At 31.9% G+C, this 25965-nt stretch overlaps 1 protein-coding gene across 6 annotated transcripts in view; it reads right to left on the bottom strand.

Annotated features, from left to right (window-relative positions):
- LOC123717312 (actin-binding LIM protein 2) overlaps nt 1-25965 on the bottom strand; it is a 67564-nt gene that overhangs the window by 25155 nt on the left and 16444 nt on the right. The window lies entirely within an intron of this gene.

Genomic DNA, 25965 nt, shown 5'->3' with positions numbered 1-25965 from the left:
TTAGGATCGCTCGATAACGTCGAACTCTACGTTAAGGTCGAGACCGCTACTACCACTACAACGGAATAACGAGATATTTTTGAACAGAAAATCAAGAATCGAGTATTATTAGCCGTACACAACAAAATCATCTTTAATAATAGCATAACGAGTGAATCATAAATTATTATCAAGTATGCAAATGATCAGCAAATAATTTTGATACATCGTAATTGATTTTTTGATTACACGAAAGATTGATGATTATTGAAGAGTTTATTGAGTATTAAAAAAATAACTAAACAACTTACCAATACCCGTTTCTACAAAGGTCTTTATTTTTAAATCCAACTTACCTGTAAGAAAAAAAAACAATTATAAAAATAAATCAAAACGTCATTACTCATATAAAACGAAGTTCCATAATTTAAAATGAATAAATATTGGCTCTTCAGACTTCTAATCAGCCTTCTATTAAATTTTTCTTTATATGCATTGAAGTATTTCCGAACCAATTCGAATTAGGGTCCTTCAAGAAAACAGCGTACCAATTCTTGAAAGGCCGGCAACACACTTGCGAGCCTTCTGGCAATGTGAGTGTCCATGGGCGGCGGTATCGCTTCACATCAGGTGAGCCTCTTGCCCGTTTGCCTGCTATTACATTTAAAAAAATGCATGTAGATGATTACCAGCAGGCGCAGAAGCCTGAAACCCGTCATAAATTCCTCCTTATGACACCACACATTTTACGACAGGGGTTAAAAATAGGAACACAGGTATCTATGTATCATAATCAGATTTAAAACGAGGAAAAACTCTAGAACTGATCTAATGCTATTTACAATAAGAACGCGTGTCTTGGTAAATGGCAGGGGAATTGCCGAGGCGTGATTAGAAGACTAATTAAGATTTATTTACAAACAATATGACACAGCCGTACTCGGAGTCGTTCAAAAAGAGTTACATTATTGGCATTTAGATAATCATAATAACAATGCAGTTGCGGTCTTAGCCTTTGATTGTATCTTAGAACTCACATTTGTTTTAATATTCCTTACTTATATTATCATTGGTCTTATTAAATATGTTCGCCATCGTGGTGCACAGATAAACTGATAACTTCAAATAAGTATGTTTTGTCGGGAACTAAAAGAAGAAGACGTCCCATAAAGCCACAGTAATGGGTGGATATTAAAACCATGGATTAAAGAAATACAGTACATATAAACAGTTTTCACTAACAATTATTATCGCATTAGGCATTGTAAAATGAAACTAGAAAGTTATAAAGGAAACTGTAATTTCCCTCGGATATAGTTTCTTTATTGAAACAGTATTATTTATTACACTTTCTAATCTGTGGGTGTTATCTGTTTGATTAAATAGATCTATTTACGGATTTGTAGGCCTCCATAATAGTTTTACTTTCAATTGCTAAAAGCGGAAATATTAACTATATATGTGTTCTTTGTTAGAAACCTCTACTAATATAAAATTATTTTGCTAAATTTACAAGCGTATGATGCAGTGGTTTGGTGTCAGTCGAAAGTCTACCTGTCGTCGAAAATAGGACGATAAAACTTAACTTTGAACAATTCTAACGGCTTCTTTTTTATTAGCTTATATACCAAGTTAATAAACAGAATTATTCTAATATAACACGTAATAATTTATTATTATTATTATTAAACTGTTTATTTTCTATAAAGGTATATTAGATGGATCTGTCAATGTCAAATAACACCAAAACATGTTTTCTACAAATTTGTGTTCAACACACTAATCTTCTTACAAGATTATCTAATACCATCGCATATATCTATTAAATAATTTAATAAAATCAATACCTTCCTGTCTTTTAATTTCCTTCCTTCACAGCCTGAAGTATTAACAAACCATATATATAATTTGCAAGATTTAAACCGCAAATAAAAATGACGACGGCTGATCGCACTCCCCATGTAATTCGATAGGTTTGTGTTAATTTCTCATATAACATTACCGGGAAACGGTTAGCACTTAACACCTGGCCTTGGTCTTAGGTCATTGGCTGCAGATTAGAATTTCACCTCATGTACTCCATATAACAATTAATGGCAATGTAAGGACGCCTTATCAAATTAGTGCTACAAAGCCATACATATGGTTAACGTCTATATTTCATCATCAAAACGACTACAAGGGACATTTGAGATTCTGTTTATAATTGAGAAAAACCAAGAATTATTAATACAATCACCGAATCAAGTCAATTTTAACACACACGCTTTAGTAACACACACTTCATATTGTGTTCTTGTTATATCATAAACCTTTTCATCGGCGTTTTAATTAAAACACGTTTGTTTTGTGTTAATTGTAAGGTTTTCTAAATAAATAAATGAGGAGGGTTTTATTACATCATATATTTTTTGTTTATGTATTTCTCCTCCATACATGGAGGTGTGGAGGTGGGAAAAAATTATCATTAAAAAGAGTGGCGGGGAGTTTCTTCCCCGTTCTTCTTGCCCGCTCTACGCTCTTGAATGCTAGTAAATGTAAATTTATCATCTTTTCTGTTGACGTTCATAAGTGTACTTAGTGACCTATATGAATAAAGTTGTTTTGAGTGAAAACCTACACACAATATTCAAAATACAAGATGTATTGAGAATATTGTGTGTAGGAAAGGTAATCCTAGTGTTAAGATCGGGCAAGTATCTACTTCCTCTGGAACCGTTACGAATGACGTCACATCCGTTAGTATGTTTATGCCTCACCTTAATATATTACTAACAAAGCAACGTGGGTTTCATCAAATGCAATGATGTAATGCTTAAATTTAGTAATTGTACTAAATTATAACGATATTTTAACCGAGAAGCAAAAGTGGTCGTATAAAAAATTCCCTGATAGGTAAGTTACAGGAAAACCGCATCTACTACATAATTGTCATTTCAATTAACGTTTATTAATTAATTGATTGGAAAAGTCAAACATTGTGAAATGTCAAGTTGATAATGCGAATCATATCGCTCATTACAATAACGAAGTAAGTTTTTTTTATTTAGTAAAGGGGCTAACGGGTAGGTGGCTCACCTGATGTTAAGTGATACCGCCACATAGTGGTGGTGCGCGACTAAAACCTAAAAAAACTGTTGTGGAACGACGGACGGGGGTGATACGGGAATTTCGTATTCTGCCTCAACGTCCGATGATAACACTCAACCTGCAGGTATTAACACTCACCGTTGTAAATGCGGTAAATTGGCTGAAGCTTTCAAACTTAATCAAATCAAAATTTATTTATTCATCATTTAAGTACACCACCAATTTCTAAATAAAGAGCGTGTGTGAAGAATCAAGAATCTTTAAACCACTCACTTTAATGGCCAAGTTAAAAATTGTACATAATCGTAATACTTTTCTAAATAATTTTAATGTATACATAAAGTATAATGAATAGAACAAAATAAAAGCTATTCAAAAGCTTGATTCACATTAAAATAAAACCTAGCGTAACCCACATTCCGTTTCCTTGAACCATATTTTATTTTACGATCCATTTCAATTTCAAAACTATACGCCAGTTACCATTTTGCATGCCTATTTATAATGTACTAATAAAAAATCTCACCTATAACAGATTTATGTAAATTGTCAAAAATGACGCATCGAAACTTACAATAATGTTCCGAAGGTTTGTAAGGTAATTTGTACGTTAATAAAACGTCAAATTGTATATTTAAACTGATTGGTATATGAATGAGAGAGCTATCAGAGCACCACTATCACAAATCGCTACTCAACACACATTGTATTAGCCATGTGACTCCTATATATATCGCAAATAATTCAATTTCTTATAAAATAATTTTCGAGGGTACGCTGATATTATTTTCTATCAATAATGAAAGACACATCACAAATACAACAAATACAAAAAAATATATACATACAAGTTATAATTATAAAAGTGTCTGTAGGTTTCTTCACACAAGATTTTTTTTTGATTAAATAAAAACCCTGCCTATTTCTTACAAAAATAAATCAGTGGTGCTACAACCTTTTGTAGGTCTAGCCCTTAGATTGATATATCTGTTTAATGATCATTTGTCAATCTAATAGGCAAGTAACTGATCAGCCTCTATGTCTGGCACACGCCGTAGACTTTTTGAGTTTAAGGAGATATAAAGAAATAAAGTACATGGGTACACAGCCACGAATCGAACCTACGACCTCAGGGATGAGAGTCGCACTCTGAAGCCACTAAGCCAACACTGTACTGTTAGAGTACTTATACAAAAGACAAAACAATTACAACAACGATTTTAAAAGGCGCACGAAAACCTATCAAAATTGACAAAGTGAGAACCTAAAAATTCATGATAAACAAATCAACATACAAAATTACAAAAAACATTGAATATATTAATCGCATACGTATTTAACGACTTGATTCTTGATTTATATAATTGTGTTTTTACAATGAACACAACTTCATAAACAAAATTCTAATGATCAAAACATTACAGATATCATCTAATCGTATTCTTCCATAGATAATTGTGGGAACTTTTTTATCTCAGATCTGATGAGCTTAACGCCATGTATTATCTGTACCATTATGTTACAAATTATATGTAGTATTAGAGGTAATTAACAATTAACATGAATAATACGAACAGTGTTTTTATTCTACAGGGGAAAGGGGAACTCCCATCAGCGCTTCTATGTTACTTGGAAAAGTGATAGCAATACTAAAACAGTCGTAAAATATAAATATTAATACATAAAAATATCCGACCAAAAATGAACACGTCCAGACCGTAATTTACTATTGGGGCTCAAAGTACCTATATTCAGTGAAATTACCGCCTTTTATTCACAAGGCGTCGCTGCCTAACAGTTGCATTGCCGACTTTTAAGCCCGTCGGAAGTGCCGTACACACCCCAACATTTCTGGCTTTCGGAAAATTCCAGGCCACATCTATACACTTCACATAATTCCTCAATGAAAAATAAAAATATATCAACGCTCATTTGGATGTTACTAATTAATCCAGCTTAAAATATCCTTAATGGATAAGTTTTGACTCAACCGTAACAGTATCATATACATAGTTAATTGTTAATTAAACCCAAAAATTGCATATGTAGGGTAGGTTGGCTCCATTAATTTAAGATAGATAGACAACTTTTTTTTTATTCTGGCACCAAGTTTAAATCCATATTTGGTTTTTTGTTTATTTATGATATACTAAGCAATAGTAGAAAATTAAAAAAAGTGTTTACGATAAAAAAACCTAAGCTGCAATTTCAACCTTGACATAAATTCGTCCATTATTATGTTGATAAAAGACACGCTTTAAATTTTTATACAGTATTTCCTTAAATTATGTCATCCACTAAAGGTAATTGTGGTAAACCGCAAATTGCTTATAATTCTTGCGGTAAGTTTAACGCTAATTCTCATATACAAATATTTTTAGATTTTACAAAATTGAATGACGATGAATTTAAGATATTAGTGACCTCCTTCAGTCACAAATTGAATCAATGGTAAATTAAATAAACTTTAGCTAATTATCTTAAGTAACGACTATGAGTACAGTAGTATGACTTCTACTATCTAACGCAGAAAAAAAGAATTTTCATTTCCCTATTAAACAAAAACAAATTCCGTTTATTAGGTCCGTATAAATTAGGTTTATATTTCTCAACAATTTCAAACAATTTTTTTACTAACCTTATTTATTCTACGCTCATAGCTCCCATGTGATAGAAATCAAAACAAGGGTCGCGCAATGCCAAACAAAACAATGTATTAGATAATAATGGTATGAATGGGTACTAGTCTAAGGTTTACTATACATGAACTTGCATACACGACCGATAAACTTACTGACTTAAAAAATTATTTCTATTTATATTACTATATTTTATCTTTTTTTTAATAATTTCGTTTGTGAACTACTAATGACCGCGGTAACTTTTGCAAGAAGAACGAGAGACATTATACTACCAATGCCGTGTTAATACATTATTTATCTGAGGCTTAGGCAAAATGCAACTCCTGTATATTATTAGTAATATTTTAAAATTAATCTGAAAACGAATCTCTTAAACTCTTAAGTACCACGACGTTTGTAATGTATCCGAAAATTCGCAGGTCAATTAGCCGGTCGTTGACTTTGTGATAAGAGCTTAACACAACTATTGACAGTTTGCATAAATTAATTACTCACTCAAGTGTTTTGTATGTTTTGCTAATAATATTAAATCTACAGCCATGAGGAGAATTTTATATTATCGTTTATTTTTGATAGCTTATACTCGTAGTAGTGATTGTATAGTCTATGATCGAGCGATTAAGGTCCTAGGTCCCCTTCGTATCGCTGAATCGACAGACAGCTGTAAGCCTTCAATTAGAGGGAGATGTCACAGGACAACTAGCGCTGGAGCGAGTGTGTATAATTATTTTAATAGTACTTTTCACTTATTCACTACGTTTAGCACGCCGTACACAAATATTCCTAAATAACGGTGCTTGTTGGCAGAGCGCATATTGATGCTGACATCACCCCGGGCTCCTAGATTCAATGTCAGTGCTCAATGCCATCTCATTCATCGTCTATTTTAAATATTACAAATTTTCATGCGTCGAAAATAGTTTATATGCGTACTTGAAGTGAACTATTATTTTTTATTATAGGAAAAGCTTTTTATTATAGGGAATAATACATAATAACAATATAATTTTAGTATAAATTGCGACTTTTATACCATCCATGTACCATTTATACATATAAGAAATAATCATATAAAATATATATAAAAATTTTACATTTGAGAAAAAACTCGGAAAAACTCAAATAGAAAACAAAGACAAATTCAGTACCAAAACGAAAATAAAATATTTAAAAACTTCTTGTTATGTATGTAAACTATGTTTATTATATACACAAATTTATATGTTATGTAAACTTGTGTTGTATGAAAAATGGTGGCTACGCATCAATTATTTTACTTGGACACATAAATAGAACACATAATCTTTTTTGCTCCTGTCAGTTTAATTGACCTTTGGATTGCCTTTCAAGCGATAATTTCCAAAGTAAACTGCATGTAGTGCAAGAACAATCTGCATAATTACGTAAGCAGTTGACGCAACGCCGGGTGACCTTCACCTAAACCGGTCGACTTGGGGAAAACTTATATTTACTGAGAACAAAGTTTGAATTAAGAAAAGGCTCTTTTGTCCTCTGAAGTTCTTTTAGAGCCTACATGTATAATTATTAATGACGATGTTTTTGTATGGCGCAATTACTATATTTAAAATGTAAAGATTATTATTAGATAGAAACGATCACGTTTGTTGATACGTTTTTTAATTACTGTAAAAATTGTCCACCAATTACTATTTATGAAATTGTTTCAACTGAACATATACAAACCAATACAAACCAATTGAATAAATTACAAAAATATGCTCATATTTGTCTTCACAATAAGGCCGTAATTATACAAAGAAAAGTAAAATGTATATATATTCATATTGCGACAACAACAATGTGATTATTATCTTATTATGGCTCCATCTTAGCAGAACTATAAACAGAGGTATCTTTACGTTGAACTTTCATAAGGAAATTAACCAGTGACCTATCTGAATAGTGATAAAGGCCAAAGTATAATTGTGTCACCAAATCATTATTAAAAGCGTGGGTAACAGGTGGTGACGTCACTGCTTTTATAGCATTTGTCGGAAGGTTTATTGCTTCGTCGTCAATTTGCAGAAAAAACACACTAGGAGATAACCATTTTCTATGTACTTTTAATACCAAATACTCGAAATAACAGCTATTGAATGATTTACTCTATTAAATATAATAAGAAATCTTTATTTAATTTCGACATAATACATTCATACGAACATCTGAAGGACTTATATATTTATGCGTATATAGAACAACATTATCATCACTTTCGTACTGATAAATAACTGTTAAATTGAAGTTTAAAAAAATACTAGCTGTATTAGCTAGAAATATAGCGATGATTCTTACGTAGGATGTTATAAGTCTCCTTATAAATATCATCTGATATATTAAAATATATGTACTGTTGAATTAAATAGTAAACTATACAAGAAAGTAATACAGATATTGTTGTTAGCCGTGACACGATTCGGCGTCGTGGCACACTTGACTACGATAACGCTCTTATCAAATACGAAACTTGCGATTTTATATTTATTTTTAACTTTGCTTTAAGACGTCTTGTCTAGTTGAATTTTGATCCCAAGTTGACATACACTATGTTTTTAAATAATATTGTTATGTATACAAGTCTAGTCTAGTTTGATAGAGGCCCTTTTGTATACAAGACCGGCCGAATATTATGAAAATGGCCACAGCCAATATCGTAGTAAGTGGAGTTGAGTTAACGCCTAAAACTTTGAAGTAGTTTGTTTCTATCTGTAGTCCCAGGATTTATTGTATATGATTACTACTGTATATTTTTTGACATACCAAGTCCACCGCAAGTTTTAAGCACACAGTAAAATATTTTACCGCAACAATGAATGACCTTCGACACACATGTTACATCATTGCGTACTCAAATGTTCCTCAATTTGTCGGTAAACGGTTGACGTCAACCGCTTCATATTAATACAGAAAAATAAAATACTTGAAATTTATCTGATATGCTTCTGTAGTGAAAAAATTCTTGAAGGTTAGATTCATTAACATAGCCATTTATTCTGTATTTAATAATAAAAATGCATTTATTAACTAGCCATTTTTATGTTTAATCACAATTTATTATAATATTTTAAGGCGTTTTTCATAACATACCACCGTAGATATATATATGTATACTATATATATAAAGATAGAGAGTAGATTAACAAAAATAAGCAAAGAATTGAACTATTAAAGCATTGTAAGGCTTAAAAATTGTAATTTCGAGAACAATTATGAACAAAAATAATATAGATTACATATGATTAAATAATTTAAATAAAACGCTATTCGCAACGTGCACATCTCGGTCATGGTCAGATATGAAATCTATGGCATTGCCGAAGTACCCACTAAATATAATCCCTAACCTTGTCAATAAAGTTCAATGCTGCGAGCTTTAAGCATTTTAAACGTCATACCACATACGACGCACAGACACACATCTAATAGGGGTTTTTTCAATTATAAAAAAGGAGACAATAAAAAATTACAATCTACTGCCTTCACTTTGATGCCTGAGTTTTGGCTTTATATCGTAGTTGATTCTTTGAAATTTTTCCTTAATTATACAAATAGCGGCTTGATGAAATCACGAGTACACTTTCATAAACTTTAAATTTAATTTAAGTTATCTGATATTTTTTATTAAAATAACACTTTGTTTAAATCACAATGACCCAGAATAAAACACGTCAAACATTATAAATGGGCGTCTTACTGGCAAAATTCGTTTCTTCCAGACAACCCAGAAGTAAACCAACTTGAAAAATGTATTTATACACAGGTAATGAATATAACGTGCAGAAATTTGCCGTTATTCAGGTTAAAGAGATTGACAACACTTTAAAGTAGTCATCATAACTTACTTAGGACTTCTATGAAATGAAAGTAGTACGAAGCCTTGAAGAATAATTATATATGCAAGAGAAGCGTCGAAGAGTATTGAAAACGGTATATTAAATATACTATGTTTTACTGCCTATAGTGGTAGTCATTAACGCACTTGATACTGGGATCTAATGATTGCTTTTTATGTAATTCATGCACTGTATACACACACACAGAAAAACCAGTTTATACGCTCATAGTCAACCACTACTTGTAATATGTAAATTGTGTCAAAAGTATTCTTTCCACATATGGAAATAGACTGCAAATAGACAATGTTTGAATGATAACTCGAATAGTAGTAAAAAGGTTTTATTTAAATATTTAATTTCTATTTCATCCCATTATTCAGTGAGTATTCTCAAAACATAATGCAAAGGTCATGCAGGATTATTTCTAATACATGGCGTATAAAAAACCTTAAACCTATACGCGATATAATCCACTGGTTGGTGACATCATCACTTGTCTTGTCAAAATAAACTGCAAATGTACGACACACTTTTACTGTAAATAAAATGACTATAAAACAAATAATAATAAAATATAATAATAATTTGCTAATTATATTACGTCCACGTATTTTACAAGGTTTGTCACGGCCTAATTAAATTAACTTTGTAATTAAACTAATTTAGTGCGGCAATGTAAATATTTTTATAACATGACATTCGTTTCAGCCTGTCGCCGGCACTGCTGGACACAGACCTCTTCTCTCGATTTCCACTACGATCGGTACCGAGAGGTTTGCATCCAACGCCTTCCTTCCAGCCTCATCAGGGTGTTCACCTAGTACGGAGCCGTCCTACCCTCCACCGACTGGTATTGGTGTGTTTTTTTTTCAGTTTTTTTTTTACCCCACCGTCCATTGGTTGTGTCCCCCCCCCATTTCTATTTGAGAGCGTATGTCGATAACTTTGGTTCTTCTACGGAGAGAGTAGAAAAACCTCAAACATGGAGAGGGGTACTCCATAAATCGTAAATGATGTATAAAAGACGATGGTATTCATAAAAATATGGTAAATATTTAGGCATCAAAAACATATATGTTGTTGTGTGAGTGTATTACACACAGAAACACAAAGATTTATGGAAAATGACGCTTGATGGCAAGATCTAGCCGAGTCTATCATAAAATCGAGTAAATGTTAACCGAGAATAATGAATGTCATTCCAGTCAGAGTCGGGCATAACGCCAGGAGAATTTTTATTTAATTTAACATTGAATTGCACGACACCTCGAATCCTATATAAAAACGTGACTCATTTTTTACGTTGATGCTGAACAAACAGTACATATTAAATGATAAAAAACATTGAGCTGCACAATACATGTTTCGAATGTAAAACAAATTCTTATAATATCAAATAATTGCCGAAACGCTTAAATATTATCTATATTTAAAAAAAATATTAAGTATTTTTCGAAATGGTCGTTATTTTAAGGAAATGATGATATAACTTCTCATTTCGAATTATCTCAATTAAATATAGCAAAGATACCCAAGTGTTTTTTATAATGACTATTAAAGTCAGACAAGTTGACTATCACAAGAGCTCACTCAATGCCATGTTAATGTAATCTAGTTGACTCATACACAATCATTTCGAATACAAAATATGGTGAATCATAAGATAGATATTCAGTTATAAGATTACGATAGATTAATTATGTATTTATTTACCTATGACATTATCATATAATATAATATAATTAACTCCTTTTTACAGTTGTATTACATAATCCTTAGAGACCGTCGTTCCACAGAACCTATGTAAGTACTTTGGTCAGTTCATTACTCAAACGAAAACTACATCAATTTACTTAGTAGCAGGCGAATGCTACTAATGGAAATGCTAAGCCATGAGGTGTATTTTCTTTGAACTAACTGAACTGACAATAAAAACCTCGTTACCTGCACTGCACAGATCTCCACTTGCCTTCCTGTCCTTCCTGACATACCTATCTCACTTCATTCACTATCACCACATGCAAGCTCGAAATCCAGCCATACAATATTGTGTATAAGATATTTTTTTATTAAAATGAAGATAGCCATAAACATATTTCACGATTATGTTTAGATTAATATACGACATAATAAACAATAGACATAAATCAGCCGAGTCATCAAAACTAAATATACTCGCATGATACAATATTCCAGAACAAAGTGATGACACGACTTTGAAACAAAGATGACTCCATTTAAATGAAGTGCGACAAAATGCCTTTTGTAATATGTAATCCCGTCCCTTCCCACAGATTAGATTCAGAGACTAATTTATGTGTTGTGTTCATTGTTAAATGGTCACGGATTGGTCTATAAATCTCAACCAAAGATTACAGATACAAAAATAACTAGTCAATTATTTCGTCAACGTCAACAAGTGAACTAGATAAGTTCGCAATTTGAGGTCTCAATTAGCAACCATAATAACAAATATGACACTACAATGTTACGTGAGATGTGGCCTATTGGAGGGCATGCCTGTACAGAAAATTCTATGCTATATATGCTAGATGATAGGTTTCTTTATAACCTCTGCAACAATATGCTGAACTCATCTCATATCTTGTTTTTAAATTAGGCATTTATATTCCTACGTTGAGACGTTGCTAAAAAGCTGTTACATTTTGTACCGCCATTAAGCGCTCTTATTTAGGGCTTTACGTTTCACTAAACAATGGCCAGCATGTGCAATCCGCGGCATAGCCCGAACTCTTGATATTTTTTTCGGATCGCCCATACGATTACAGAAAGGGCGTTCTGTTATTCTTAGATCCTTTTGCCGTTTTATAATTCTTTTGTAATATTTATCTTTATCTTTGTAAACTTGTTAATTATATTTGTGCACGCCGTAGGCACTTATTATGAAGGCCACACATTGGTTATAATTTGTATAGCTTGCCACTTTCAGTTTTTTATTGTTTTTACATGGTTGGTGCGGTTATAAATAAATAAACTAGACATGTCTCTGGGTCTTGTAAGCTTAACCTCATTAATTGCCTAATTAAAACCACGACTAAGATGATCAATATAAATAGCACTTAAAAAGTCAAGTTACAATCTTAAAAAAAGATTTAACGGAATAAATCCTCTTCCATCGAAAGATAAGGGTGTTAGAGAACAGAAAACAACGTTATCTAAATGTTTCAATATACAATTAAGACAAATTGCCTATCAGTACTTCATTAGTAGATCGCTTGACAGACATAATTTACATATTAAACTGAATCTTTTATCTAAGCCAATTAGTCATAGCCTTATACTAGATATCTTTTGTTAATGTAATCTAATATTTATAAAAGTGACATTAGATTTTCTTAATTTACTAAAACACTTGACCATCGATTATATAACAAAGCTAAAGAACTTTATAGAATATTTCTTAAACTTTAAAATGTAAATTCAAGACGGATTATTATTTATTTGCTCTTTTGAGAAAGATTTTCTCATCTGAGACTGCTTTGGCTCATAAAAAAGAATTGTATTTATGAATGACGTAATCGAACATGGATATACAAACTATAGCTTTACATAAATAACATAATATATTATTATTTCAACGATACGTAATAAATAAAGAGAATTTTCTACAAGCTGCTAGTTTAAGGCTCTTAATTTACGACTTACTATTGCCGTAATAACTTTCTTTATAATAAAATCGAAATCGAGTACAGATAAGGTAATAAATATTATTGATACGCATCATGCATCGACCGATTTCTCTCTAAGGTTCAATAGCTTTGCTGATTTTATAAGCCATACTCATTTTTATTCGATTAAACCCGTGACTATTGTAGTAACATAATTTTTGCTGGCATATTTTTTTGCGCGTGTATAATTGAGAATTCATATATGTAGTTCTGATATATCAAACGAACGTTATAAATCATGCCACAATACTTTTGTTATGGCTCATAATATATATAAGACATAAAAGCAAAAGTATAAGCGAACATTGAGACACTGTCGTAGTCACGTACGAGGTCAATGTACTGAACTTCCATGAAGACGAAATTGTACAATCACAGATAGCAGAGTATCTTATAAAAATTCACTTATTAATGTCACAATTCTTAAGAATCGCTGTAATAAATTGTGGTAGTCTACTTTGCGAGAAGTATTTATTGCCGTAGTAACTTGTGTAACTCAGTGACACAATCAAATAAAATCTTTTTAACAAAAATATAACTTAAAATGTACAAAAATTTAACATTATTATAATATTTGTAGTAATTGATATTGCAGTAAGATAGATTAATGTAAAAAGTAAATGGGTTATTACGATCCTATTGGGAAGTCGGGGCCAAGTCATAATTTCTTTGACAATCTTTGTGCTCATCACTCACTCGTAACAACATACACGATCACTATATTGTTACTGTGAAAATGTTAGTTCTAGAACATCTGAAGTTAACGACTCCCAAGTCCATACTATGAGTGGTGTTTTGGGAAATTAAACAAACAACGCGTTCTACAAGCCCACGCATTCGCATTTGTAAATACTGTTTCATGATATGAATTCTTTCATTAAAATTTCGCGTATTTGTAGTTCTATGATTAAGGTAACGTTATACCAGATAATTTTGATAGCTTAATAATTATTTACTAGACACATAGGTACCTAAAGGTGCCAATAAGCTCGAGAGAATGGCAATATAGATCTAACCTACAAGCTATTACATAAAGTGAATGTAAACAAGGGTCTGAACAAACAATGGACGCGGAAACGCCGGCCTAATGCACTAAATCGAGTTGATGCATATCAATGGAGCAACGATTTCTCCTTGCGCAATTCTATAATGGGTTATAAACGAAACAGAACTAATGCTTTAACGCACTCGCTATTAAATTATTTTTCAAAGAATTCAAAATTTTCTTACCATGGTTATTGGCCATAGTCATATAATAAATATGTATGGCTTCACTACGCTATCGACATGAGCCTTATTAGAGAGATATATAGTATCATATGTACAGAATCTAATACTATTGCATTTAGTATTAGATTGTTAAAATACTAATTTTACTTTGACGTATATATAAAGTCAAAAATCATTTATTCATATAGGTAACACAATGTACACTTATGAACGTCAAAAAAAGAAATATACATTAAATGCTTCTAATTTTACATTTACTGCCGGTTCTCAAATCAAAGGCGTAGAACGGAAGAGAAGAACTGGCAATAAACTCTATATTTTAGTTTTTATAAAAAAGGTAAAATATCATTTTTTATTTACTAAAATCCCGAAGAAGGTTTACAATTCCACGTGCAATTTTAACGACACTTGTATTTGTTAACTTAGTATTTCGAAACTTACTAGTTCTGAAGAATAATACCAAGGTGGACCTTTACTCAATTAATTGTTAACAGTTTATCGACCGAAGCGTGAAATAACTAAATGAGTTATGCATATTTTAACCATTTTTTATTTAAAAATGTTAAACAGTGTTAAATCTTATGCGTCAGAGTACAAAAGTCAAGGATTGAAGAAATAATATATATATGATGACAGTTAAACTCGACATTTTGTTCTTTATATTTAGGCGTGACTTTGGTCATTATATTTACCTTTATAAAACATTAATTCATTAAACTGAATCTTTTGTATACAAATAATATCCGTATGTATCGAACCAATGGTTCATTTAATTTAGTATGCAGTAGGTATTTCTTCTTCTGTGTCATGACGTAGTATTTTATCTCAGACTCACTGATATTCTCACGATGTCCCTTACCGTACAACTGTTGTTAAGAGCACATTAAACAGATCACAGCTGGGGTTCAAACGCACAACTTAGGGTTGTGTATACGTTTACTACTCTAACACAACTACATAGGAGTGTTTAAAATACAGTGTATCCAAATGTATGCAAAACTGTGAACTATTTATAAGAATTCACAGAAAAGCAATATAGTCTGCGGTACACAGTAGTTAATGTTCTATTGACATAATTTATGATCAAGTCCATCATAACAACGGTACAAATGCACCGACATCGCATAACAATGCATACCGCTAAACGAAGGAAGTCGAATAACAACAAATACTTATATTGACGACGTATTTAACTCGCAAATCAGTGTGAATGATGATCACAATTTGTTTATAACGAAACGTTGATTTATTTAAACATAAGAATCATAATTTAGTTAATTAAATTATACGTTTGAATTTAAATCGTAAAACTGTTTCGATATTACAGTCTTTAAAGGCTGCAACGTTATTGTATAGACGTATTGAATACGAAATACTGGTTTTATACTTATATCAATAAAATAAGACAGAAATGTACGCCCTATTGAGCTAAGGGATTTTGAGCGATTCTTAATACAAACTGATAATATGAATGCGAAGGTGTCTTTATTATTGCAGTGTTGGTCTAATGGTTTCAATGTATGACTCTCATCCCTGGGTTTGATATCCGTCTAACAATCGTTCGTACGGTGAAGGAAAACATCCACCAAGCCTCAACGATTCCCACCCAAAAACTCGACGGTTTGTCAGGCACAGAAGGTTGCCTTGCCTATTAGAAATGAACATGGAACAATCCAAAATTATAGTTAAATTAAATGTTAACGCATACGAAATTGAAGTAATTGTAAATAGTATATAATGATACATATATGTATATATAAGTCGATATTTTCCGATTAAACCGTGTACGTATGGTGTAACGGTGTCAAATAAACAATTTACTGGTGTTTCCTGTAGCTCAGCTGTATATGGGTTATCAGATAGACGTTAGGGCGCGGCTTTATGATCGGAATTTGATTACTATCATTCAGTTGAATTCGTTAAGAAATTGGCATTTTATACAACGCAGTCATCGTTATTAAAAGTCAAAACTACTTAAGTAGTAAGTTGTTTAATGATAGTCTTAATGACAGTCTCTCCGTAAAATAGACGAGAAGGACTGGCAAGAAACTCTGTCCCTTTATTTGTAGGCATGCTTGATGCTTTTAGGCAGTTGCAATGCTCCCTGTCCGAACGTAAGACGCCACACTCAAGAATTCCGTTTAAGAACTAGTAATTTATCACTGCTCCTACTTAATAACCTAAGTATGCATACTGAATTTATAATGTAAAGTCGTAAATTTCCCCCCTGCGTAAATCAGCAAGTAGACTGTTTAAAAACCGAACCGGCCACGCGTCACTTCCTCACGCGACGCGGAACCCGGAACACTTTATAACGGTTTAAACGGGCTATTCCTATCCATATGTGAACCTCCTGTTAGTTGTAGGTGTGGTCGAATACTGTCTAAGTAAAACGAAGCAGTCGAGTTGACAGTATCTGTATAGTCATATAGGTAGCACAACACTTTTAATAACGTCAAATATACATAAATGCTTCTAATTTTACATTTACTGTTCTCAAATCAGCAGGTGTTATATATGTTGAAGGCTTAGTTTTTGAACCTTCAAAACATAATCTGAACAGGAAAGAGAGTCAGAAAAGAGACTAAAACTAAAAACCACGACAATAATAAAAAAACCATAGGTTTTTCTTTAAAAAATAAATTGTTACGTTTTATCGGACATTTTAAAAACTTTTAAGCATTTATTAATAATGAAAATGAATAGACAAGTCCAGACTGAAATAATTAAAAATTACAGTCGCGTATATCAAGTATCATTATTCGTTTTGAACGTTAATTCACATTAATATCAAAAAGCAATAAACATTATCATTTGGCAAAAGTCTTATCATTCATAAGCAGCCAGTATAAATATTTAACATTTCCTTACGTAATCAGCAACCGATAACGACTACACGAATAACGACCACATAAAATCCATAGAATGGAGGATACATGAGTACATAGCGAAGATAATAAACTAAATTACCAGTGATATATGCGTTATTGTCTAGTGATAATTGTCTTCGAAAACCTTCCCATCTTTCTAGTTATAATAAAACTGTGTAACGCCCAGGACTCTGTTCCATGGATATTGTCTCAAAACAAGCATGTTTCATTCATTACTAACATTAGTCACAGTAGTTTACCATTAATTTACAAATTATAAAACTACTTGTATGTTAAACATTTATATGTATTATACATTTGTTTAAGAATCTTCTTTTTGAGCATTTCTCTTCAGGCTCATTATTAGCGATTTATATATATAAATTACAACTTATTAACCCTAAGATGAGCTTATACTTTTTTATTACTAATATATATATATTATTTTTGTTTAGTTTGTTACATGTTTTTTCATGTCATTATTTATGACACTTTTTGTTCTATTAATCTACCCTCAATAGGTACCTTTTTTATTTCATACTAGGGTTGCCTGGAAGAAATCGTGTTAGCGATAAGGCTGCCAATTGCCTAATAACTTATGTAACCTGCTTTTTATATGTAACTAAATAAAAATAAAGTTTCTTGATATTTTTTAAATAATATATCTACATTGATAGCGTTCAATAGTTTAGAAGAAGTAAGAATCAATACATATAACAAACATAGGTATGACAGATTTTACTTTTTTCTGTACATCAGTATAAAATTATAGTGCATTCAAATTAAAACCATTGCTGACCGTTGGAAATAGGACACCGCTCGTTAATGCTTTATGAGCGAGATTTACACTGGCTTTATTTCTGCATAGCTATTATACTATTTTACTGGGAAATGCTTGTTTACATTATTCTGATATTTAACATGTTGTGGGGAAAGCTATATATTTAGATCTGTTTTGTTTCCTTATGAACATAGTTAGGGTAAATATTACGGAATAACGCCAACACAAAGTTTTATAAATACGCAAACAACTCCTGTATAAATAACATGGGCTTAGCAAATTGTTACCATGTAAATATATGATATTACAGTACTTGCAGAAAAGCCGCTTTTGGACTTAGCTAAGACACATACCATTTGTTATAACAGTGATATCCATTACTCAGCTGTTACAAGTTATTTTTCAGTTGGTAACATATTACCACTATTATAAATCACACTATAACATCGGCATATGGGTCCTACTTGGTCACACGAACAAAGCGTCTACGATATTTTAAAAGAACAACCATTACCATTTCCGCCTATACAGTACTTCCGCTATACGAAATGATATCATCAAGTATTCGGACGGGTGAGGTAAACACTTTGTTGAAGTTAGCAAATATAAATGAAGTAATCCCGAACGTAATTTACGTAAACAAATTAACATTATGTAATAATCAAATAGGTAACATACTGCAAAGGTTTTTATCCTTTGGACGATTTCGAAATCTATGGAGTTTAATTCTCGCGCAAAAATCAGTTTAACACCATGCCCCACATATTTTATTATTTTATTACAGCGAGTGCACAGGCGTATGAATGATACGGCATTATAGCCATAATATGTAATGATGTAAACAGAGTTACATAAGGCGAATTGACCTGAATGACGCACTCAGGCTGGGCGTAGCAACTGGTTTGAAAAATGTTGGACCTGCTGCTATATAATACATTTGTGCTATAAATAGTAATACATTAGATAAAGTAGTTCTTGGAAATGAACTCTTATTATCAAAGTGCACTTTTGTAATTGGAATCAGACTCGCTTTTCGCTTTGCTAAATGCCATTGAAGCTCGACTATGATAATACACTTACTGAAAATACAACTACAATCGTAGCTTCATTTATTAAGAGAAGAAAAGAGTCATGAAAGTCTAATGCGCGTTTTTCGTATCCTCAAATGTAATCAAAACCATGTTAACAACATAATTAAAGTCTATCAACGGTAAACAATGGATTTTATAGAGTAACAAATGACGGCAAATCTAATACTAACCGAGGATCAAAGGTACTCTCAGCCCGGAAATTAGAGTTACACGCTCCATTTACGTCACTAATTACAACACGTGCCCCAGTTTAAGTCCTTTAAGTACCACCCATCTAATCTACCCGTTTCTCAACTCGAAGTTTTCATTGGTGCTTGTTTTGTTTAATTTAAAATTATAGTAATCGTTTGTCTTTTTTTTCCTTTCCTTAGCAACTATGTTTGCGAAAAATAAGCTTTTAATAATGAAAATTTATATATTATAACAAATTGGGATTTTGCACATTGTATTGTTAATATCCAAACTAAAGAGATTAAAAATTATGAATAATAAACAGAAACACCGGACGAACCTACGCAGGCTTCCTTTTTAGCAAGGCACACATCTTGGTCCACTACTCTTCCTGTGCTATAAAACCATCAACTTGCGTACATTAACAAATCGCTCGCAATATATCAGTAACACAAATTAGTGGACAGGACGACACGCATATATCTTAATAAACGAGTGCTTAAGGCGCAGAGTCGGCTTTCAGACGTGGCGACGATAGATGCGCCGCAGATTCCAGGAGATGAAGTAAATATAAACATTCGCACATTCCTCTGGCACCAGACTGTGACTCGTATTAAAAAGAAAAAAGTAAATTCTTGCTGGACACTTATGTGCACAGTTGTAAGATATACCTAAGTGTTTAAAGCAATTATTAAAGATTTGATTGTAGATAGTGAATAAAACATGATAATAAAACATTTTCGTAATTGTTATCTATGACTGAATACGATAATAACTAGTTGACATTGTATTGGGCTATTAGGACATTGTTTCTAGCGCTAGCTAGACGTTAGGTAACGGGAAATTCAATAAAAATCTAGCGTCTGTAGGTCGAAGAGCTTGGGGAGTGGGGAGTGATGCTTCCTCTTTGCTAGACAATCGCACAAGGTCGTCACTTGTTGAACGAAGGTCGAAAAGTAAAATTACCAATTTGGGCTCGTGCTGCAATAATCATAATAAAATCGGGGTCACTTTGCAATCGTAATTGGATAATAAATCATTTAGCACATATAGGCAACGCATATTTTGCAAGTAGAACACAAACACGATAATAAAATCCAAATTTTATTGAAATATAGAGGTTTTTAATTACGAATCTATTTTTTAAATAACGTTTTCATTTGTGTTCCAGTGTACACGGCAATCTAAAACCTCTCCATACCAACCATGAGCATCATTTGTCGATCTCAAACGGTGAAGTGTATTCAGTGCTTCCCAAGTGATTCGCCCGCAGCATCCTCATTACTGTAACGCATAGCTTGCTGACTCGTTGGTAACAAATTACTATATGACAGTTCATCTGGTAGCAAGATATTATATGAAAAAGTTTCTTCATTTAGTATCCTACAGATACCAAATGATAAAGAAAATTTTAAGTTAAGAAACATGTAGTCATACTACAATTATATATAAAATAATAATAATAATCCAGTGGTGTAAAACCACATCTGGGTCTTGGGCCCGATAAAAAGATGATTTTTGGACTAGGGACATACCAGTTACCTTACAATATTTTAATTCACCGTCCGAGTGTGTTATATGCCCACATAGCCAGGAAGTCCCATGAGCATGGCCGAGTATCAAACCTACAACCTCATCGGGATCGAGATGAAAGTCGCACTGTCAAGCCACTAGACTAAGCTTCATACTTCATTTCACTTTTCATTATACTATTCATCGGATTTCAATTTTTAAGAAAATTATAATCATTTTGTTGGAATAATAATTTAATCAAAATGCTATAAATCAAGCAGTTCATAAAACGAGCATTGAGTACCGATAAACATTTGAAGTGGCTTCGACATAAATAACTGGCCGATTATCTGATGCACTTGACATATTAAAACTATACTTAATTGTATTGTTTTCAAGAATTCTGATTATTAAAAGCAATTAACAATTTTAAAAAAATATTTTCTTTTGTAGCAACAGATTTTAAAATATTTTACTAATCTCGTGTTCCCAAGTACTGACGGGCTAGTAAGCCGGGCATGATTTAAAAACAATAAGTAAACGGGATTACATAAATCATGTCACGCATATATTACTCAATGATTATACTTTAATGTAAGTTGTTCAAGCGCCAACCAATTAGTAACAAAAAATGCGTGTACCAAACTCGTGCATATTCAGTGTCACCTGATAACGTAATGTATAAATAATTATTTCAAAAAATTGATTTAAATATTTTAATTACATTGTATGAAATAAATCGTTTGGCCTTTATAAAATAATAAAGTAGAATACATAAACTCTTTAAAGCATTGCACTTAAACGCTATCCAGAGAATTCTTTAATAACAAAATTATTAGCTAATTTTTTGACTACGTATTTGTTTGGTATTCGTAAAATAAACTTCAATACAACTTTCAATTCATTGCATTAACATGTTAGGAAGAAGTAAAATACTTCTTGAAAACTGGGAATATCTCAAAAAGTAGTTTGTTGCCTCTGCTTAAATTAAGTCGTATATGAAACGGAACTTAATGTATAATCTCGGAGTGATGTCATTGATAAACAAAACATGCAAAGATTACAAGGCAACTTTATAGATATCGCTTATACTATGTTGATAAGTGAATTCTTATTTTAAAAAAATATATTAATTTAGGCTACGGGAGCAATCCGGTCTGGTCTGGTCTTAAGAAAAGATTTTCTTGAAATACGAAGTTTTTACTTGTAAAGGTTTTAAAAGATTTTAATTTTACGTAATTTGAACTAATCTGAACAATCCCTTTTATTACCAAATTCAAATCGACTCGACACTTGTTTCGCAATACCTAAATTTGCTGTCGAATTGGTTCAATTTAAAACGATCTTTATTACCACTGCCTAAGAAGCATTACTACATCTGTTTACTCAATAAATGTTTTAAACATGTGAATCGGACCTCTCATTATTTAGGATTGTTAAGAGCGAGAAGTCTATCTGTGCCGCAATCATATGACAAGTCAATGTCGATATTTTATCAGAAATGAGATACTCAAGTAAGTTTATCTTGCACGATTTGAACAGTGTCGAAATATTTCACTAAGTTTATTGGTGGAGTTGGAAAATACTACTATTTCGTAGTATTTTCCAACTCCACCAATAAACAAAAACAAATTATGAGTTTATAGTGTCCTTGTTAACATTCACTGCGACCCCACATGTAAACAAGACAATGTTACACAAAACAGTTTTTAAATATTGTCACCAAAGAAAAAGCTCTGTCAATGCACTTTCTGAACTCATAAAAAGCTCACACAGCTGGGAGGCCATTCGGAACAAATTCTTAGAAAGCAGGACATATCTTCCTCTCGTTAAACATAGAATGGAACTCCGACCCTAATCTAATTATAACCATCGGAACCCTCTCATTAGATCTTCCAAAATAGATCACTATACCGAGTCTTAAATATCTAAGATATACGTCATCTTGCAGACGATCAAATAAATCAAGTTTATATGAAAGTGAAAACACGATATCTCGTAAAAAATAATTAATAGTTCCGCTAACCTTACAAAATGTGTCAATGTTATTGTTACACGTTTAATTAATATCAAATGCAAAATGTTTATTAAATAGTACTAGCCCTTTGACCTTAGAAGATATTGCAAAACGCGGGTAGATAAGGGGACATAGAGATTCATGGATAAATCTACAATTATAATTAATTTAAACAAATTTTTTATCTAAAAACACCATTCCTAATTTATTAAAATTTATAGGAAGAAAAGAATAGGTCATAATTGATAAGGGCCATTGGTATAGGTATTTCGGGTTTACACTGAGTTTTAAAAACTTCCGTCTTTTAATGCGCAAACGCCGCTGCCCGCTAATTAATACATCCGCCGGCGTCTGTATTGCGCCTTGGCTTACGTGAGATCATTACATATAAGATGAATATTTATATATGGATAAATGAACATGAAACATGAACAACGTATCAATGTTTATAGTACGAATTATAAAATACTTAAATGGCTCAAAAAGCCAAGTTCTAGGACAACTGGAAGCGTGTTTCGATTTACAATAGAGATTTTATAAAGGAGCCAGATAATCAAAAATAAGGATACGTTAACGTACACCAATTCGTTGCTGAAATTAACGAAAGCCAGCAATTGGCACAGGACTCTCGTTTCGGAGGCCAAATTTCTATAATGATTTTTATATACACCATAATTATATTCAAACTGTTATGCTAAATAATATAACCAGCAATGAAACTAACAGTACAAGTGGATTGCCGTCATTTGTCACCGTATGATAAACGACACGTTATAGATTACATACAGTTAACTTGTTACAAAAACCTCACAGTTATCATATGTTTGCGAAACATCGAATATTGCTTGTTATGATTGATGCGAAGGCATTTCAGTATCTAAATGTACCTTGTAATGGATCGTAATTAAATAATTGCTTAATTAATGTTGTGTGGTCTGTTAATAGATTATTATTGTATCTTCCAAATGGGTATCATGTAAACGTTTGAAAAGACAACAATTGAACATTTTTAAGAAAATTCGTTCAGAAATAAAGACTAATATGAAATAAAAACGTCTAAATTATTTCAGACGTAAGGATTACGTAGAACCCTAATTAGTTAAATTATGTTTTGTGATAAGAAAAATAAAGAGCCATTGGAAGTTGTCGTTACGTTAAAACCACACTGCTGAGTCGTCACCGCGAATGATATAGAACGAGAAATCATATTTTGTGCAAAGTTTCCTTACAATATTAAGTGTATTATGTCATGATTGTACATCGCCTGAGATGTGAAGAATCAGAGCACCCGAAACGAATCCATGACTCACCCGATGAAAGTATTTCTAGATCTGTATGAACACAAACACCTATGTTTCTCACTGTATCGCGTATTATTATTGGTTAAATTATAATTCAATTCATTAATTGTTAAGCCAGTCCGATTAGCGAATAGAGAAACAAACCCTAAATTCTAGTCAGACACAACACTTTTACTATCTTAAACGCAAAACGTGTTAAATTAAGCTTTTACAAGTGTTAAATTACAAAACAATGCACGAATGGATAAATCTAGTTTATATCTTCACGTTTGTTTTACAAAACAAAGCCCTCCTATCTTAGCCCATCCTTTATATCAACATTGCTCTGAGACTCGCCAATTACTTAAGCAAACACACATCTCAAAACACCTAAGTTTGTTATGTAAAACGTAGTCTCACCACAATAAATCACACCGATTTTTATTATTTAAAAATAAATTCTATATGAAAAGTGTAAAATATTAAATTTTTCGTAAAGCTATTTCAAAATCAGAGAGTATTGTTTAAAACATAACCAATAATACCTTAAAAACAACATTCAATCAAAATTACATAATACAGGAAACATTAACTAACATTGATTAGAATAACCAGTTCCAATTCGGACATTTATTACGTTTGCGTAATTAATTTTAGCAATTAAACTGACCTTCGATAGCTAAATGTGTCAGTAGTAAAATACAGATAAACAATAGAGATGAAAACAGTATCTGAACGCCAGATGATTAATGGATTCATCAAACAAAGCAAAGGTTGCTGACTGATAAAGTAGTTATAGTTGTGTGCAAAATTTTAAAACAATCGAGGCATGTTTCTGTAAAAAAATATGAAGTTGACTACCTTGATTTATAAGCTATTGGCATTGCTTCGTTGAAATCGTTTTAATTTTGGAAATGACTTCACTCTTCTAGACTAAACTTCTTCTAAACTTTCGGTTTCATATATTCCTTTATGAACCTTCTTAGAATTATTCATGAAATGCCTCGATTTGGCAATCGATAAGACAATATCTGTTCAAAATGGTTTGGGATCTTTGCTAATCATAAATAACACGATTTTTACCTGTAAATATTTTTAAAGTGATATATATGTACATTTTTTACATGTATAAGAGACCAGTTAATAACGCTACATTTTTTTTAAATAAATCCTAATTTAGCTTATTTGTTTAAACTATTACTTTGTTGTTGACTTGTTTACAGCATCTCCGGTAACGTAAGGTCATTGAGGCCGTTAACGAGACACGACGACTTTATCACACTTGAATAATTTTATAGATTAAAATTAGGTAGAACTTTTTTTTATATTTCTACTTCAACCAAATACAAAATTCCTTGTACTATAGCACTGTTAATCTGTTCAATTATGCTTATGTAGGTCACAATATGCCTGAATGATCCTTCTAACAAGGCTTTCTTAACGGAAAATCGTGACTAAGTAGGCATCCATATGTAAATTTACGCCTATAGTAACGTGTGGTCACGCGCTATTGGTATATATCGATATACAAATGCTGTGAAAGAGAAACGAAACAGGAACTTATAACACAAAGTAACCTGTGATTAATTATTAATCGAGTATATTAACGCGTCAATACGCTTTACGCTCAAATAATTGTTTACGATTTTATTTATGAAATGGTGAATTTGTTCTATACAGTAAGGAGTTTCAACTTTAGCAAGTAATGTAAAGTTATATAATATTCAATTAAGTCGCTAGAATGGACTTCTGGAAG

This window comes from Pieris brassicae, chromosome 2 (assembly GCF_905147105.1).
Source record: "Pieris brassicae chromosome 2, ilPieBrab1.1, whole genome shotgun sequence".
NCBI classification, from domain to species: domain Eukaryota; kingdom Metazoa; phylum Arthropoda; class Insecta; order Lepidoptera; family Pieridae; genus Pieris; species Pieris brassicae.
This window is presented reverse-complemented; position numbering and strand designations above follow the sequence as displayed.